Consider the following 12,538-nt stretch of genomic DNA (forward strand, 5'->3'; position numbering starts at 1 on the left):
GAGGTTGCCTAGGTGTAGCTCAGTCATTTAACCATCCAACTCTTGGTTTCAGCTCAGGTCTTGATCTCACGGGTTTGTGAGTTCAAGCCCCAAGTCGGGCTCTGCGCTGGCAGCCTGCTTGGGATTCTGTCTCTCCGTTTTTCCCCCCAGTTCCTCCCCTGCTCATGTGTGCATGCCCTCTCTCTCTCTCAAAATAAATTTTAAATAATCAATAAATAGAAATAAAGGATTGATGCAGTTGTGAGAAATAGGCAGTCTTGGTGTATACACACACACAGCCATATCGGAGGATAATTTAATGATAATCATTAAAATGAAAAACATTCACATCTATATAAAATTCTTTTGTTTAATGTTTATTTATTTATTTTGAGAGAGGCAAAGACTGCGATTGGGAGGGGGCAGGGAGGAAGAGAGAGAATCCCAAGCAGCCTCTCCTCTGTCAGCGCAGAGTCCCATGGGGTGGGGGGCTCTATCTTACAAACTGTGAGAACGTGACCTGAGCCAAAATCAAGAGCCTACCTCCTAACTGACTGAGCCACCCAGGCACCCTATTTCTATAAAATTCTTGAAAATGATAATTAATCTATAGCAGATCAGTGGTTGCCAAGGAACAGGGTGAGGGAGTTAAGAGGTATGGGGAGAAGGGGTTACAAAGGGGCATGAGAACACTTTGGGGGGGGCATGGATACGTTCTATTATCTTCACTGTGGGAATGGTTTCACAAGTACACATATATATCAAAATGTATTAAAGTGTATACTTCATTAAAAAAAGAAAGATTTGGGGGCACCTGGGTGGCTTAGTCGGTTAGGCGGCCGACTTCGGCTCAGGTCATGATCTTGCGGTCCGTGAGTTCTAGCCCCACGTCGGGCTCTGTGCTGACAGTTCAGAGCCTGGAGCCTGCTTCATATTCTGTGTCTCCCTCTCTCTGACCCTCCCCTGTTCATGCTCTGTCTCTTCCTGTCTCAAAAATAAATAAACGTTTAAAAAAAAAAAAGATTTGATTTTTTAAGTAATGTCTATACCCAGCATGGTGCTCGAACTCACAACGCCAAGATCAAGAGTCACGTGCTCCACCAACTGAACCAGCCAGTCACCCCTCAAGTGTATACTTTAAGTATGTGTAGTGTAGCATATGTCAGTTATACTCAACAAAACTAGAAAACATATCCTATGACCCTCTTAAAAAGATGCATACATCGGGGCACCTGGGTGGTTCAGTCAGTTAAGTGGCCGACTCCATTTCAGCTCAGGTCATGATCTCATGGTTCCTGAGTTTGAGCCCCACATGAGGCTGTGCACCAACAGTGCGGAGCCTGCCTGGGATTCTCTCTCTCCCTCTCTTTGTGCCCTCCCTCCTCTCTCACTGTTTCTCTCTCAAAATAAATAAACTTAAAAATTCTTTTTGAAAATCTTTAAAAAAAAAAAAAGATGTACATGTCCTTTATTTTTTTTTAAATATTTTTTAACGTTTATTTATTTTTGAGACAGAGAGAGACAGAGCATGAATGGGGAAGGGTCACAGAGAGAGGGAGACACAGATCTGAAACAGGCTCCAGGCTCTGAGCTGTCAGCACAGAGCCCGAAGTGGAGCTCGAACTCATGGACAGAGAGATCATGACCTGAGTCGAAGTCAGACGCTTAACCAACTGAGCCACCCAGGGGCCCCGCACATATCCTGTAATATAGAAATACAATAGGGGCGCCTGGGTGACTCAGTTGGTTAAGTGTCCGACTTCGGCTCAGGTCATGATCTCATGGTTCATGAGTTCAAGCCCCGTGTCAGGCTCTGTGCTGACAGCTCACAGCCTGGAGCCTGTTTCGGATTCTGTGTCTCAGGTGGAAGCTGCAGACACCGCCGTCAGAAGGAACATCCAAAAGAGCTACCAACCATTGAGTAAGCGGAATGAGAGGATAAGATCGAGGTCTCGCAGCGCCTGGGTGGCTCAGTCGGTTAAGCGTCCGACTTTGCCTGGGGTCATGGTCTCACGGTTCATGAGTTCCAGTCCCACATCGGGCTCTCTGCTGTCAGTGCAAAACCCACTTCGGATCCTCTGTCTCCCTCTCTCTCTGCCCCTCCCCTGCTCTCTCTCTCAAAAATAAATAAATAAACAGTAAAATGTTAAACAAAATATATATTGAAAAGAAGAACAAAAACCAGCTCTTAGGGGCCATCAACAAGCACTCGCACTGGAAGTCCACTGTAACTCAGAAAGAACTGAAGGGCCTGACCCAATAGTGGAGCCACTGGAGATGTTTCAGGGCAACAGTTGGGCAAGGGCCTCAACCCAGTTTTAGGCAGTGAGACCCCGGCATCACAGGGATCACATGGGCTCCATGTTGCTGGTAGACACTTTGCAAGATGAGCTAAAGCTTTGTAAGGAAACAGCCAAAAAACAGACGGGGGAGTTCCAGGCCTTAAAAATAGAGTTGAAGGTGAAAGAATAAGAGAGGGCCTGGTTCCTAGACGAGTGGGCTTTCTGTAACAGTCAAGTAGATGATTTTACAACAGCCCTTGAGGAGATGGAGCAGCTATTAGAAAGGTGAGAAAAAGCAAGTGACCAGATGGCTCCCTCTTAGGGATAAAGTCTCAGAGGAAGCCACTTAGAACATCTGCTTGTTGGCCATGATCTAGGATTCACCATCCCCAGAAAGAAAACAGTTTCTGCAGTAGGATTCAGGACAGCTTATGCTGGAATGAAGGTTCCTCTTTTTTTTTTTTTTTTAATGTTTATTTACTTTTGAGAGAGAGAGAGAGAGAGAGATAAACCATGCATGGGCAAGGGGCAGAGAGAGGGGGAGACACAGAATCTGAAGCGGGCTCTAGGCTCTGAACTGTCAGCACAGAGCCTGACATGGGGCTCGAACCCACAAACTGTGAGATCATGACCTGAGTTGAAGTTGGATGCTTAACCAATTGAGCCACCCAGGTGCCCCTGAAGATTCTTCCTTTAAGCAGGTATCCCGAATTCTGATTGGTCAGCTATCCTGAATCTCACATGCATGGCCTACAGGAGAGGGGCCAAGAAGCTTGGGTCAACATCCTAGACAACAAAATGGCAACAAAGTCAGCAACAGCCAGGGGATCCAGAAGGTCACATTCAAGTATTGGGAAGAAAACCTTAATTGTACAGTGGAGCACTGGTGCTCTACAGGAAGACATCACTGGGGAGCCTGAGTGGCTCTGTTGGTTGACTGGCCCCCTCTTGATTTTGACTCAGGTCATGATCCCAGGGTCATGGGATCAAGCTTCTTGTCAAGCTCCATGCTAAGCATGGAGCCTGCTTGAGTAAGATTCTCTCTCTGTCCCTCTACCCTTCTTCCCCCCGTGAGCTCTCTCTCTCTCTCTCTCTCTCTCTCTCTCTCTCTCTCAAATTGAAAAAAAATAAAAGAAAAGAATAAAATTTACGGGAGACATCACTGAGGAGCCATACAGTCCTCTTCTAACTTGGGACACGTTCTGTCTCATCCTGGGTGGGCTCTATACCACATTGTAAATTGATGAACTTGAAGTTACTTGAAGTGACTAAATAAATGGAATGAAGATATAAATAGCAATACCATCTACCTGAAACAATGCGTGTTGGAGCTTTTAATTTAAATCATTTCTATCTATCAATCTATCTTATATTTATATGTATATAATATATATAATGCTAGTTTTTAAAAGTTTTTTTTTTAAGTTTTTATTTATTCATTTAAGGAATCTCTACCCCCAACATGAGGCTCAAACACACATGCTCTTCCAACTGAGCCAGCCAGGCACCCATAAAATGCTAATTTATTTATTTACTTATTTAATTTTTTTAATGTTTATTTATTTTTGAGAAAGAGAGATAGAGTCTGAGCGGGGAAGGGGCAGAGAGCATGGGAGACATAGAATCTAGAGCCGGCTCCAGCCTGTCAGCGCAGAGCCCAACGTGGGGCTCTAACTCACAAGATGAGAGATCATGACCTGAGCCGAAGTCAGACACTCAATTGACTGTGCCACCCAGGCACCACTAAAATGCTGTTTTTAAATATTCTGGGGGTGCGTGGGTGGCTCAGTCAGTTGAGCATCTGACTTTGGCTCAGGTCATGATCTCGTAGTTTGCGGGTTCGAGCCCCGCATTGGGCTCTGTGCTGACAGCTCAGAGAGTGGAGGCTGCTTTGGATTCTGTGTCTCCCCTCTCTCTGCCCCTCCCCTGCTGTCTCTCTCTCTCTCTCTCTCTCTCTCTCTCTCAAAAATAAAATAAAAACATAAATTAAAAAAAATTAAAGTAAATATTCTGTAACTATTCAGATTATAACAGTGAGAAATGAAAAAAATGATGGTTCAATTAAATATTGGTATATACAAAAGCTATCAGAAAAAAATATATATAGGGGCACCTCGCTGGCTCAGTCCAGTGGAGCATGTGACTCTAGAGATCTCTGGGTTGTGAATTTGAGCCCTAGGTTGGGTGTAGGGATTACTTAAAAATAAAATCTTAAAAACTATATATATATACACATACATATATATACATATACATATACATATACATACATATATATATATGTATAGAGAAAGAGAGAGAGAGAGAGAGGGAGAGAGAGGGAGAGACTGACATGGAAAGATGTTAAAAATACACAATTAAGGGGTGCCTGGGTGGCTCAGTCGGTTGAGCATCTGACTTCGGCTCAGGTCATGATCTCACAGCTCGTGAGTTCGAGCCCCACGTTGGGCTCTGTGCTGACAGTTCAGAGCCTGTGGTCTGCTCCGGATTCTGTGTCTCCCTCTCTCTCTGCCCTTAACCCACTCGCATTCTGTCTCTGTCTCTCTCAAAAATAAATAAACATTAAAAAAATTTTTTTAAAAACACACAATTAAGGGACACCTGGGTGGCTCAGACCGTTAAGCATCTGACTCTTGATCTCCACTCAGGTCATGGCCTTGAGGCTCATGAGTTTGAGCCCTGCATCAGGGGCTCTTTCTTTCTCTCTCTCTCAAAAATAAATAAATAAATCTTAAAAAAAAAAAAAAAAAGACACAATTAAGTGCTAAGAAGCAAGTTACAAAATTCCCGTTTATCTTGTTTTTTTCTTTTTTATGTTTATTTATTTTTGATGGGGGGAAGGGGCAGAAGGAGGAGGCAACAGAGGATCTGAAGCAGAGAGCCCGATTCTGGGCTAGAACTTAGGAACTGTGAGAGCCAAAGTCAGATGCTTAACCAACTGAGCTACCCAGGTGCCCCCGAATTATGTTTCAAAGAAATATACATGTATATTCAATTATTCCATGTTGATAACAACTAAGGGAAGGGAGGTTTTCAGTAGGAGATAAATATGGGGAGATGTGGGCCTGGGAAGAAGTAGTGAAAGACAAAAACTCCTGATGGCATTTGAATCCCCTGGTGTCTGTTGCTATGTGCTCACTTGCCCTTTCTGAGGTTTGTTATATGACTCAGTAGATCATCTGTGTTCCCAAATTAGGTAAGAGTTGGGCATCAAGGGGTGTCTGGCTGGCTCAGTCAGAGGAACACACATCTCTTCATTTCAGAGTTATGAGTTCGAGCCCCAAATTGGGTATAGAGATTACTTAAAAATAAATCTTGGGTGCCTGGGTAGCTCATTCAGTTAAGCATCAGACTTCAGCTCGGGTTGTGAGCTCCCATTCTGCGAGTTCAAGCGCCATGTTGGGCTCTGTGCTGACAGCTCAGAGCCTGGAGCCTGTTTTGGATTCTGTGTCTCCCTCTCTCTCTGCCCCTCCCTGGCTTGTGCTCGGTCTCTCTCTCAAAAATAAACATAAAAAAAAATCTTTAAAAAATTATTTTTATGTTTATTTATTTCAGAGAGAGAGAGAGAGAGAGAGAGAGAGAGAGAGCGCATGGCCAGAGGTGGGGCAGAAAGGGAGGGAGATACAGAATCCAAAGCAGGCTCCGGGCTCTGAACTGTCAACACAGACCTCACCCAGGGCTCAAACCCACAAACCTAAAGATCATGACCTGAGCCAAAGTTAGGGGCCCAACCAACTGAGCCACCCAGGAGCCCCACCCCACCAAAAAGTTAAACCTTAACAAAAAATAGTACTACTTACGACCAGCACTGAGTATTGCATGGTATAGAATTGTTTAATCATTATATTGTACACTTGAAACCAATAGAACACTCTATGTTGATCTCTGCCCACCCACCTTGCTCCTGCTTTCTCCTATGAGCATGCACACTCTCTCGCTCTCTCAAAATAAACAAATAAACTTGAAAAAAGATAGAGAGGAGGAAAAAAAGTAGAATGGTGGTTGCCAGAGGCTGGAGGGAGGGTGGTATGGGGAGTTCTTTATTTTTTTAATTAATTAAATTACTTTTTAAGTAATCTCTGTGTCCAATGTGGGTCTTGAACTCAAGACCCCAAGATCAACAGTCAGATGCTCTAAGGACTGAGCCAGCCAGGCGCCCCATGGGGAGTTGCTTTATAGGTACAGAGTTTCAGTCTGGGAAGATGAAAAAAGTTTTGGAGATGGACTTCAGTGATGGTTGCACAACAATGTCAATGTACTTGATGTCAATGAACAGCCTAGTTAAAAATGGTTTTGGGGCGCCGGGGTGGCTCAGTTGGTTAGGCATCCAACTTTAGCTCACGGTTCATGGGTTCAGGCCCCCTGTCGGGCTCTGTGCTGACAGCTCAGAGCCTGGAGCCTGCTTCGGATTCTGTGTCTCCCTCTCTCTCTGCCCCTCCCCGGTTCGTGCTCTGTCTCTCTCAAAAATGAATAAACATTAAAACAATTTTTTAAATGGTTAGAATTGCATATTTTATAGCATGTATATTTTGATATAATTTTTAAAAAGATTTGAAGGGAGCCTGGGTAGCTCAGTCGGTTGAGCATCCAACTCTCAATTTCGGCTCAGGTCATGATCCCAGGGTTGTGGAATCAAGCCCCTCATGGGGCTCTGTGCTGAGCATGGAGCCTGCTTAAGATTCTATCTCTCCGCTCTGTCCCCTCCCCTGCTCACACTTGCTCTCTCTCTCTCTCTCTCTCTCTCAAATAAGAGATCTGGTCTTCACATTACAACTGACTAATGCACACATATTAGCCAGGATAAGTCGAACTGCTGCAACAATTAGACCTCAAGTAAATAGCCGAAACAAAATAGAAGCTTATTTCTCTCTCCCTCAACAGATTAGAGAAGATGTTCGCAGTGGGAGGATGGAGAGAAGTAGCTTCTTCTCGAAGTAATTATTTAGGGACTCAGATTAATGGAGACTCTGCTAGGTATAACTCGTTCCTGCTGACATGATTCCAGTCTTCCTCATTACTACTCCAGCCCAGAAGAGGAGAAAAAGAGTGTGGAGGAGACTGGTGGAGGAGTTATGGACCAGGCCCTGTTGGTCCTGAAGCTGGCACACATCACTTCCTCTCACACTCCATTGGAGGTAACTGAGTCCTGTATTACAACTTTTTACCTCAAGGCACACTGAGCACATGACAGCTCAGATATTCCGAGAGTTGGATATAAAGAATTTTGGTGGACGGTTAGTCTCTAAAAAGAAAAACCAGAATCACGAGGGGAATGTGCATCTAACTGAAATAGTAATTATCTCCAGAGGTAAGATTACAGGAAACGCTCACTTTTCATATATAATTTTGAAGTGCTTGCATTTTTTATAACGAACATATGTTACTATTATGATCAGAAACTATAAAGCAAAACCAGGGTAGAGGGAATGACAATAAAATGTTTGCATAAAAGCTGAAACCCAAAAACAAAAAAAAATACAAAAAACACACTAAACTCCTTGTTTATTTTTTTTTTAATTTTTTTTTTCAACGTTTATTTATTTTTGGGACAGAGAGAGACAGAGCATGAACGGGGGAGGGGCAGAGAGAGAGGGAGACACAGAATCAGAAACAGGCTCCAGGCTCCGAGCCATCAGCCCAGAGCCTGACACGGGGCTCGAACTCCTGGACCGCGAGATCGTGACCTGGCTGAAGTCGGACGCTTAACCGACTGCGCCACCCAGGCGCCCCAACTCCTTGCTTATTTAACAAAAATTTTCTTTAATGTTTTATTTATTTTTGAGAAAGAGACAGACAGAGGGTGAGCGGGGGAGGGGCAGAGAGAGAGGAAGACACAGAATCCGAAGCGGGCTCCAGGTTCCGAGCTGTCAGCACAGAGCTGGACACAGGGCTTAAACTCACACACCGAGAAATCATGACCCGAGCCGAAGTTGGATGCTTAACCAACTGAGCCCCCTAGGTGCCCCTTGTGTGATTGAACCTTTAATGAAAAAGTCATAAAAGACTAGTTGCTATATTACCAATTTTAGTAAGCAGACGTTTCCATGTAACAATATATGTATTGTTTTTACGTACATACATCTCTAGTTTTTATTATGAAATATTTTTAAAAAGTAAGCAGAAGGGCATAATGAGTCCCCATAGAGCATCACTTGGATTAAACAATGATTTATATTTTGCCATATTTGTCTAATCTGCTTTTCTTCTAGGCACAGTACTTTGATGCAAATCCCACATATGTCATGTATGTCTACATACCTTGCTAAGCATGTAATAAATAAATTTATAGGCATTTTCTTACACAGCAACAATGCCATGACCACATTAATAAAATTAGCAATAATTCTTTGGTATTATCTCCATCCATAATCAAAGGTCTCCAATTATTTCGAAAACCAGACTTTTTTTTTTTAAGTTTTATTTTTATTTAAGTACTCTATACACCTGGGGCTCCTGGGTTCAGTGGGTTGAGCGTCCAACTTTGGCTCAGGTTATGATCTCGTGGTCTGTGAGTTCCAGCCCCACATTGGTGGGGGATGCAGAGCGTGCTTTGGATCCTCTGTTCTCCTCTCTCTGCCCCTCCCCTGCTTGCTCTCTTTCTCTCAAAAATAAACAAAACATTTTTTTGTAAAAAGAAAAAAAAGAAAAAGATTAAAAAAAATTAAGTAATCTATACACCCAATGTGGGGCTCAAACTCACCAGCAAGAGTCACATGCTGTTCTGAGCCAGCTAGGAGCCCCCCAAAACATGTCTTTTAATAGCTGATTCATTTCAGTTAGGATCCAGACTGTCCATACTTACTTTTGGTTAACACGTCTCTAGGATTCCTGATCTGAGGCAGTGGACCTTCCATTCCCCCCCCCCCCAACCCCCATGCTTTTGCCTTGCAGAAACAGAATCGACTGTCCCTGTAGAATATCTATACTCTGGATTTGTCTGTTGTTCCATGTGATGACATTAACTCATCCTTCTATCACTTACCTTTGCTGTAAATGAAAGCTCCTTATAACACTATATGTTAACTAAACTGGAATTAAAAAATTTTTTTAAAAGATTTTGGTTTCACTGCACGAACAATATAAGACCAAAGTGTGTGTATGTATGATTAAACTACAAAATATAAAATAGTATGTAAATGTACACAAAAAATGAATCAGTTAGGAAAACTTCTTACATAGACTTGTGTATAAAAATAAAAGATATTCAATCCCTTAAGTAGTTAGTGAAATTAAAATAAAAATAAAGAGCTGTCATTAAAAAAAAAAGAGGGGTGCCTGGGTGACTCAGTCAGCTAAAGCATCTGATTCTTGATTTCAGTTGGAGCCCCACATGGGGCTCTGTGCTGACAGCACGGAGCCTGCTTGGGATTTTCTCTCTCTCCCTCTCTGTCTGTTCTTCCCACGCACATGCTCACTCTTTCTCTCAAAATAAATGAATAAACTTTTTTTTTTCAACGTTTATTTATTTTGGGGACAGAGAGAGACAGAGCATGAACGGGGGAGGGGCAGAGAGAGGGAGACACAGACTCGGAAACAGGCTCCAGGCTCCGAGCCATCAGCCCAGAGCCCGGCGCGGGGCTCAAACTCACAGACCGCGAGATCGTGACCTGGCTGAAGTCGGACGCTTAACCGACTGCGCCACCCAGGCGCCCCATGAATAAACGTTTAAAATAGATTAGAAAAAGAAAAAGAAAGTTAGCTCTTCAGGCCTGCTTAAATTCAGGTTCGAATGAGTTGAGGTTGAGGCTGTGGACTTCCGGAGGCATCTGATGTCAGGTTGTCCTGCTTTCAGCAATGCAGGGATCAATCAGTGATCGGTTCCCGTGGCAAGAGCCTGATCCCTCCAGGTAAAGTTTCCGATCAGCATTTCATCTAATGCTTTTTGTCCACTGACGACCATTGACTGGATCAATTATCTGACGAGGGATTTCAAAATGCTGAGTTTCTATCATTCCTTCCACATTTATTTAAGTTTATTTATTTTGAGAGAGAGAGAGAGAGCGCGCGTGTGAGAGTTAGAGTGCGTGCAAATGCAGGAGGGGCAGAGAGAGAGAGGGAGAGAGAATCCTGAGCAGGCTGGCACTGCTCTGGGCTGCTGGCGAGGGGCTTGCTTGGGATCCTCTCTCTCTCTGTCACTCTCTCTCAAAATAAATAAAAACTTAAAAAAAACAATTTAAAATCTTAAAAAAAAATAGAACAGATCGTTGGGTGAATATGTGATAAAACAAAGTGTTAATTGTTGAATTTAGATGGTGGTTATATGGGTTTTTCCTGCTCAATTTATTCCTTTTTCAGTTTTTAATTTATCATGAGACGGTTCATCACGAAATGTTGGAAAATATATGTATCTAAGAATCTATTATTTCTGAAGAGTGAGCTTGGGGGTAAGGATGGAGCTTTTTAGGCTATGTACTTCATATAAAGCAAACATTGTAAATGATCCTTTGAAATAGTAATTCCACTTTAGGAGCCTATCCTAATAATTTTTTTTAAGTTAATTTGAGAGAGAGAGAGCGAGAGCAAGAGAGCAAGCAGGGGAGGGGGAGAGAGATAGGGAGACAATCTCAAGCAGACTCCGCACTGTGTGCAGAACCTGATGTGGGGCTCAAACCCATGATATGCAAGATTACAATCTAAGCTGAAATCAAAAGTCAGACACTAAACCAGTGTTGAGTGGCCACCCAGGCACCCTGCTAATATAGTAATTCTAAATATGGAAAATATAGAAATATAGAAAAAAATTTCATGCTGGAATTGTAAAAAAACATTTGGAAATATCCTGAATGTCCAGTAATAGAATGATCACATGGTATAGTAATTAGGTTCATTTTAAATGGTAAAGACAGTGTAATAACACAGCAAATGCTTACGGCACATTTCATGAAAAAAATTGTGAAACAAAATTTTATCAACATGATTGCAATGATTTTTTTAAAGGTGTTCCTAATTATTTTTAAGGTTTATTCATTTTTTTGAGAGAGAGACAGAGGGCGAACGGGGAAGGGGCAGAGAGAGAAGGAGACAGAATCTGAAGCAGGCTCCAGGCTCAGAGCTGTCAGCACAGAGCCCGATGCGGGACTGGAATCCACAACCATGAGATCATGACCTGAGGAGAAGTTGGACTCTTAACCAACTGAGCTATGCAGGAGCCCAACGATTTTTTTTTTAATGGTATACACATACCCCATAGTGTTATCATATGACCAACAATTCTACTCTTAGGTAGATATCCAAGAGAAATGAAAATGTCTTTTTATGTCCACACAAAAACTTGTATATTAAAGTTCACAGCAGCATTATTCAAAATGGCCAAAAAGTGTAAACAGTCAAATATCTTTCAACTGATAAATGAGGAAACAAAATGTGGTATATCCATACAATGGAATATTACCCAGCAATAAATACAGCACTGAACCTGCTACAGCATGGATGAATCGTGAAAACAGTATGCTGAGAGAAGCCAGACACAAAGGACACATATTGTAGGAGTCCATTTATTTGAGATGTCCAGAACAGGCAAATCTATAAGAGTAAATTAGTAGTTACCTAGGGCTGGGGGGAGGGGAATATGGGATTTTTTGGGTATTAAGGAATATGTTCTAAAATTGGTTGTGGTGAGAATTGCACAACTCTCAGAATATATTAAAAACCAGGGAACTCTACACTTTAAATGGGTGAATTGTACATGAATTATATCTCAGTAAAGTTGTTACAAAAAAGGTTTTTCTAGTGGTACCCATAGGAAATTGGAAGAAAACATGTATTTGAGGTGGTGGAATTATAGGTAATTAGAATAAATTCGACTTCTTTGTATTTTCCAGTTGTTATGAGTATGTATTAGTTTTTATTTTTTATTTCTTAAGTAAACTCTATCCCTAAGGTGGAGCTCCAATTCAGACTCCGAGATCAAGAGTCTCACGCTCCACCGGCTGAGCCAGCCAGGCACCCTGAATATGTATGTATTACTTTTACAAGGAGAAAAGAAACGTTTTTAAAAAGCACCAGATGCACATTCCATTTAAATGTAAATAGCCAGCATTAGACCCATTCCTCTTACCTCTCTGTAGATTGCAGTTTTTACGTACAAGCTTATCACAGTATTTTCTTAATATATCTTCATAATTTGTTGCAGATATTATATTTATATATTTTTTTCTTTATATACATACACGCATACACAGTGCGGTTTGGGCAGGAGGGAGCAACGAGTTGTGGTCGATCGGGAGGGTGGGGAATGGGGGGAGGGCCATATCAACCCAGGTGCCCTGCCAGCCCTC

Source organism: Felis catus, chromosome D1, assembly GCF_018350175.1.
Source record: "Felis catus isolate Fca126 chromosome D1, F.catus_Fca126_mat1.0, whole genome shotgun sequence".
Classification (NCBI taxonomy): Eukaryota; Metazoa; Chordata; class Mammalia; order Carnivora; family Felidae; genus Felis; species Felis catus.